Source organism: Chenopodium album, chromosome 26, assembly GCF_948465745.1.
Source record: "Chenopodium album chromosome 26, dcCheAlbu1.1, whole genome shotgun sequence".
In the NCBI taxonomy this organism is placed as follows: domain Eukaryota; kingdom Viridiplantae; phylum Streptophyta; class Magnoliopsida; order Caryophyllales; family Amaranthaceae; genus Chenopodium; species Chenopodium album.
This window is the reverse complement of record NC_137859.1, coordinates 35,245,770-35,253,897: the sequence shown is the minus strand read 5'-3', so window position 1 is coordinate 35,253,897 and position 8,128 is coordinate 35,245,770. Positions and strand designations below refer to the sequence as shown.

General features: G+C 31.2%; 1 pseudogene; it reads left to right on the top strand.

The window, feature by feature from the left end:
- Nucleotides 1-3,965: 3,965 nt before the first annotated feature.
- LOC145617127 (putative lipid-binding protein AIR1 pseudogene) lies at nt 3,966-4,334 on the top strand (annotated as a pseudogene).
- Nucleotides 4,335-8,128: the final 3,794 nt, after the last annotated feature.

Below are 8,128 nucleotides of genomic sequence, written 5' to 3'. Positions count from 1 at the left end.
TGAAAATTTGTTTAAACATAAACCGCTACCTCAATTAGCGGTTTCTAAAAAGTGAACCGCTACTTGAAGTAGCAGTTTTTAGTAGCACACCGCTACTTCAAGTAGCGGTTTTCTAATAAACCCGTTTTTAAAAAAATTTCCAATGAACCGGTGACGTGGACGGTATGGTGGGAATTAAAATAAAAGTAGCTGTAATTTGAGAATTAGATAATTTTCCAACATTATTTAGGGAAAGGGCTCCTTATACTTTCGTATTATCTAATACTAATCAAGCAATCATGTTAGCTTGCTCTTGTTCAATTATCACCTCTACTTTGCATTAACTAATAAGATAAACTTTCTCCAAAGTGATCAAGGGCTCTAGTTAGAAATTAAATGTCATAACATGTAATTTACTTTGGGCATTGAAACAAAAAGTGTCCTTTAAATTGGTGTTATGATGTTATCCTATAATCTAGTTCTTCCATATATATGTCGTGAGTCCTCGTGACTCGTGAGTGACTAGTGAAACTCTTAAGTGTTCCACTATTTGCTTGATGACGGTTGAATATAGAGTGCGCTTAAACGAGATACTCTTTGTTTGACGAAAGCATTTCACCGTATCTTGTCTACAAACTACAACACATACAAAGAATTTATATTCTATTATGAGAGCTCGTATTATTATCTATTATCGACTTTTTCATCACTTCCTAATGTTTTTTTTTTTTCCTTAATTTTATTTTTTAAATAAAAAAATCATTCATCGATCTAAAAGATATTTTCGAGCACAAGCCGGTGTTGTTGTCTACTACCATCTGCGCGCATGCGCTAGACTAATTAAACACACAATAAGCTACTTGTACTCACTCATCCATGCATATTCTTAAGTAATACTTCGTACGAAGTATGTTACAACGTATAAGGTCATGTTTTGTAAAAAGCTAAAATTGATTGTGGTAGCTAATTATGACAACAATTGATAGTATTAATTGTTTTGACTAAGACCGAATGTTTATATAAAAGTGTTGCTAAATAGTTATTAATAGTCAAAAACTTTTTGAGTATGTAAAATGACCAATAAACTGATTGTTGGGGCAGTTAGCTAGTTGAGATAGGTTTTAGATGAAATGATGTTATAAGTGTAATTTCACATAAAAATATTTAATCAGCTAATGAAAAAGCTTCTCTAAAAAGCTTATTGAAAAAGAGCTTATTTGGAGGAATAAGCTCTTTAAATCAGTTCTCCACCAGAGACTCTAAACTAGCTTATTACTTACTGGTCAATCCACTAATATTATTGGTCAAATAAGCTAATCTTCCCTAATAAGCTCTTAACCAACACCTCCTAAACTACTCTACTTTCATTTGAGATATTGTTGATTTCATTCTCTTTCTTATCATCATTTTCGATCCTACTACAAAATTATTCCTCTATTTTTCTAAATGTTACTCACTTTCCGTTTTCATTTGCTTTTCTAAGTTTTCTATTCATTTTTACTATTATTCCTTTTATGGCAATCTGCTCAATTTTATCACCTATAACAGTACAACCTCACTTTGTGAACCTAATTTTATTTAAACATTTGTTTTTACAATTTTTCTAATACAAAGTAGATTATAAAACCAAACTTATGTTCAATACACAATACTAGGCCCTGTTATCTTACGTTGAAATTCAGTTCAGTTCAGTTTAATCAGTTCAGCTCAACTCCTAAGTTCCTTCTCTTATAAAATATTCATTTCAGTTCAGTTCTATTCAGTTAAGCTCAGTTCAGTTCAGTTCAATTCAACTAAGTTCAGTCAATGAGAACAGACTCTTAGTTTAAGCTATTGGTTAAGTTGATTTTCTGATGTAGTATAGGAGCAATTGTAAAAAGTAGGAGGTCACAAGTTAAAATATTCATCCATCCTTTCCACCCAAAGTTATATACAAGTATATATGTAACACTAAATAAAAGAGTTTATACTTAAACTAAGCTAATGATTGAAGTGTAAGATTGGTTTTATATTCTATCAAATATCATAATTCGCGCACGTACACAATAATTAAATACAGTAGATATGTAATATGTTTGCCCAATTGCCCACAAATCTTGTCATTTTGTGGCCTACAAAATTAAAAATAAAAAAAGAGGGTGGGTGGCTAATTAAGCTTTATATTAATTGTATATATCCAGCTGGTTATGGCCTCATGGAATAATGGGGGGTGAGCTTAATTTAGGGTCCAATCCAAAACCTGAGATAGGTTACTTTTCATTGGTCAAATATGTCCATTCGTACCTACAATGACACCCATTTCTACGTAATTGAATCACTAAAAACCATATACAAGTAGATATTTAGTGTTCTTTTTAGAATAAAGACATTATAATCATATAATGGGAAATTGGGAAGAGATATCTAGGTTTCATTTTATTTTCCAAAAAAAAAAAAAAAAAAAAAAAAGAACTATTCAAATTTAAATCAAAACTTAAATAATTTAATAAATTCAACTGAAATACAATCATGTTAATAAAACACTTATTTATATATATGATGCTATTTATAAAAATTACTCTATCGATCTTACACTCATTAAATTAAAGTATTATACTTCATGTATGTTTTCCCTTAAAATAGTAATAGTTTGACTTAATTTCATAATGGCAAAAGCTAACAACTGTCCTCGAGCCGTTAGATAAGAGAACTAAAAATGAAAATATTAAGTTAAAATCAATAATAATTACGCCTATTACACGTGATTTTTTGCATGCATTACAAAATTAACACTATTTTAGATTATGTTTTAATGGATCTTGCTAATGAATGTCCCGTGGTTAGTTAACAATCAAATATACTTCCTAAAATGGTAGCATTAATTTTGGAATGCATGTCAAAATCATGCATTGATCGATGTAATAATGTTTAATTCAAATTAATATTTCTACTTTTAGTCTTCTTATCTAACACTCTCGGGGTGTTCGTTCATTAGTTTTTGTCTATTTGAATTAGTTATTTCTGGGATGCTCGTTAGTAAGATCATTACGGTGTATTAGTTTATTCTCTCGTAAATTCTTATCATAATTAATTTGTTAAACATTAAATGATATTTTGTCCAAAAATTAACATTAAAGAATTCTACATATAGCAGCCTTTGTCTCTTGCTAAAACTAAATTTATTTAATCAGATGTGGGTGATAATGTGTAATAATTGAGGGAATTTGATAACGTAAAATTGTCTTTATGAGGTTAGTGGCGTATCTTAGTGCTCCAATAGTCCAATATATGTATTTCATTTACAAATTTATTGAATTTGACGTAGATAGAGTTACACTTGTCTGAGATAAAAAGACTTATAAGTGATAAGAATTACTTCATAATCTTCCAAGCATGTTTGTAAACACTGTTATAAAATTTCTAAAGGACACGATAATTAATATCTAATTTACATTTTACAAAAAGTCATTTGACTAGAATAGAGCATTAAAAAATTGCGGCATATGACAATTTACAAGATATAACATGTAATCAAGATATAGGCCATGTTTTTACGAACACCAAAGTATGTATATGGGAACAAAAAAAAAAAGGTTTGGTTAATTAGATCGATCAAGATAAAATGTTTGGACAAACACTAAAGTATATGGAAAAATAAAAATGTACGAAGTAGTTGATCACACATTCACATTATTGTACAATGGACTTGAGTTTTCATTAGCAATAATATAGTGCATATGCATGCCTAAAATAGTAGATGAGTTGCTAGTTCAACGTAAAAATAAAAATCTAATCCTTTAACAATTCATACTCATCCAGCCAACTCAATGTCTCAAAATATCCCCCAATATCAATACATTATCTATATCATATCTTTAAAATCTATAAATAACTCATCAACTTCCTCAACATTATGCCACAAACAATAATTTCATAATTTGTGTTTAATTAGCTCTTTAATTTGTTAAAATCACATAAACTAACGATTTTCCAAGTTATTATTAAAGATGGCCTCTAGAAGCACAACCTTACTTGCACTCTTTCTTGCATTGAACCTTGTTTTGTTAGATCTTGTTTTTGCAAAACTTGAAGAGCGGCCTCTAAAGGCATGCCCCCCGGATACCCTCGAGTTGGATGCGTGCACTGATGTGCTTTATCTTGTTCACCTTCAAATTGAATCATCTCAAAAGAAGTTGTGTTGTAACATTGTAGGCAACCTTATTAAACTTGATGCCGCTACATGTCTATGTACCGCGGTTTATGCCAATATTTTAGTCCTAATTAACCTAGACATTAACGTTGATCTTGCAGCTCTTGTCAACTATTGTGATTACAAGCTCCCAAATGGCTTTCATTGCCCTCCACATCGTGCCTAATTAATTTATTTCTTCTTAGATATTTGTTTTGTTGTCTTTGTTAGTTATTCAAGATTATTAGATCATGTACCCTTTCCATGTATATATGATTGTGTATAACTTAATTTTGTAAACCTATACTATTTACTCTCAACTAGTTGGCATGTATTTGTCTTGTAGTCTGTCTTGTATGTACTACATATGACATTGAGGCATTGATTTAAAAAAATAAAGAAATTAAATACATTTGTAATCTTTCATGATGATGATATTATCTAATCTGTTTGTTTGAATGAATGATTTGCAATTGCTAATTGTGTGTGTGGGTTTTTTTTTATTTGACATTTTGGCAAAAAAAGAAACGATATCAAAAATTAGGATTAGTCTTTTCTCAAGACTGTAATCGCGATTGCTATTTGTTTGCGAACAAGTTTCTTTGCAAAAACACCAATATTAGCAACAGTGATAAGTTGGACGTATTTCCAAGTAGTTTAGCTAGCTATAGGATCATGGAAACATAACGCATGAAAAGTGGACGAGATAATTGGACTTTTAATTGGTATGTATGCATACATATTTAGCATATTGTAAAGACTAAAGAGTGACCGGTTTCCTTATCATTTTCCAATACTAGTTGCTTCTTCTTCCCAAAACAATGTTCATGATTATATTCATAATTCATTTTAGATTTATTAATCAATTCCAAAAGATGAACACACCCTAATTTGCCTACATGGCTACGCATAAGAAGCAAATTTTGTACTTAGTGTAATCCAATCATATCAAAATTTTGGAGTAGCTAGAACCACGAGGAGTAGATGATGTTAAAGTGTACGGAGTAACTTATATTGTACCTCGTATATTTGTATTCATCTAACACATACATGTAACGTTTGATCATATATTTTACTTATACGTTATTGCACGAATTCACTATGTAATATTTGATCATATACGTAGTATCTTACTACTTCTTCTTTTAAAATTTTTATTTTTACACAATAAGATACAGGGTGCCCTTCCAATCACAAGAGGGATGGGGCGTAGGGGTAAGAATCGAATCCAAATTACACTAGGGAGATAGAGGGACTAACCATCCCTCCACTCCAACGATTTCACCAATCCACAAACGTATGTAGTTTATACTTCCTCACCAAGTATAGTGCTGCAACAAAATGCTTCCATATAATATACTTCGTATGATACAGATCCCAAAATTGAGAAAATAGGAATCTTAGCTTACAAATTTACAATATACAACGTACTAATGTACTATAATTATGTTTTATGTCGATATTTATCTAACGTAATACATCACAAACTATCTAACCCACAAATAATATCACAATCATCATCCGAATTCAAAATTTCAAGCCAATCTTCAGAACTAAAGCTAGAGCTTGATCCACTGATATCATCACCCAATTCATGGGCCTGGCGGCCTGGCCCAATATCTCAGGCCCATAATCAAACATGGGCTTCACACACTCTTGATTATCATTCTTTCCATCTAATGACTCCAAGAACCCAACCCACCAACTATAAGAAGCATCAAAATTACCCTCATCATTATAAAACTCCAATATCTCCAAAATGGGTGTTGGGCCTTCAACAACTGGAGCTTCCCATGAAGGCCCAATTTTCCCTTCTAATTGGGCCTTTTCTTGGGCTGATATTTTTGGGCTTTTAGTTGATAAAGATCCAATCTTGTCATCAAGAAATGATCTTTTGTGATGATAATGCAAAGCATTAGCAATTTCTTTTCTAGCTTCAGCAAAGTTAATTAGGCAATTTGAGGGTGTTTTTCTTGAATTTGATCTTTTTTTCTTGGGTTTCAACAAATTTGTTGATGAGATATTATGATTATTCTTGGGTTTTTTCTTATATTTTTCCATGACTAAACTATTCTTGGTAATGAATTTTTGTAAGTAAATTTTATTTAGTTTGGGTTTAGGAGAGAAAACTAATAATGACAAGTTTTTTTGAGGGGATAATAATGACAAGTTTGGAAAGTGAGAAATTATTGGGGGTTGAGGGAAAATATTATAGGTGGCAAAGTGAGGTGAAAATTGGGATTTGGATGTCAGCGTGAGTTACATGTGTGTTGACACATTGTGGGTGATTTGGAGATTTTGGACACCTCAATTCTTTTTCAGTTTTCTTTTTGAAAAATCTTTTTTAATACAAAATTCCTTTATAGCCCAACCCATATGCCCACTAATGATTTTGATTGTTTTAGTAAGATGGGCTTTTTAAGGGTAGTTTAGTCACTTTAGTGAAGTAACACATTTTGGTTATGATCAATATTTAACACATTTTAAGCATAAACTACTAAACTAGTAGCCCCGGGCCCCAACATTGCACCGGGTTACTATTTTAATTATTTCTTATGATTATATGTTTTTGATACTTATAAAAGGTTGGGTTATTCGAATCTTTCATATCATTATGTTTTTATATGGAATAATGTTGGTTGATTGGGTGACATGATATAATGATTAAGAGGTGATGTGGCATAATGAGAGGTAAAATAAGTGACGTGGCGTAATGGAAAAAGGGTCTATTTGTCATATAGACGTTCTTAGGAACGCCTTTTTATAGATTAGTATAGATTTTTTTTTTTAGAGGAAAGATTAGTATAGATTATTTGATAAGCATTTGTAAAATTTTTAAAAAAAGACATGATATAATGATTAAGTGGTGATGTGGCATAATGAGAGGTAAAATAAGTGACGTGGCGTAATGGAAAAAGGGTCTATTTGTCATATAGACGTTCTTAGGAACACCTTGTTATAGATTATTTGATAAGCATTTGTTGAAAATAATAATAATAATAAATAATAAAAATAAAAATAAAAATAAAAATTGGTGTATAATGGACTCGACTTTTCATTTTCATGTCTCTCTACCTATACCATAAGAATGATGACATGATACTAAATTAAAATATAAGTTAGTAATAATATAAATGAGATTTAATCTAAGTTTATCTTTGGAGTGTCATAGTCTCCGAGTTGTCAAACACATTTTCCATTTAAGATGTTTGAGATCACAACATTATTAATTTTTTCAAATGCATGTCAATTAAGTGCATTGTTAGTTTGAGACGAACACTACAAGAGGGGGGTGAATTGTAGGTGAGTTCCTAGTGACTACTTTTTGCAAATATAAACAGAATAAAATAGGAACTTGCAATGCACACATAATTTTACGAGGAAACCTTCTAGTGCCCAACTAGAAGTAAAACCTCGACCCTACCTTAGGGATTTCAAACACAAACAACTCCACTATAATAGGGCAAACACCAAGTTACAACCTATTATACTCAAACCTCTACTCACAAGTTCCTGAATGAACTTGCTACAGAATAGGAATCTATCCTACCCAATCTAAGTCCCACACTTAGACTCATTCGTACTACCTAAGTACAAATCTTCTCAACTTCTCACCGGAAGCTTTCTCTCTGTATGCAATGATTACAAAAACACTCTTACCCAAATAACCAAACCAATTACAAGTATTATACCTAGTATATGATAGGCAAGCTATGCATGAAACCCGAAACTAATATGACAAGATTATAAGCTTGGCAAACTTACACAATTAAAGCTCTGTAAATTCTTCACGCATAAAACTTGTAACACCCCAATAATTCTCCCTTTTTCAAACCACTTACTTTAAATAAAATAGTGGAGAACCATTGACATGTTACCGCCACGTGTTAAAACGTTAAGGCTTTATCAAAGTATTGCAGCGGAAAATCAAACATAAGTCTTTAAAATAACATAGTTTAGGAAATTAATAAGTCAAAGCTT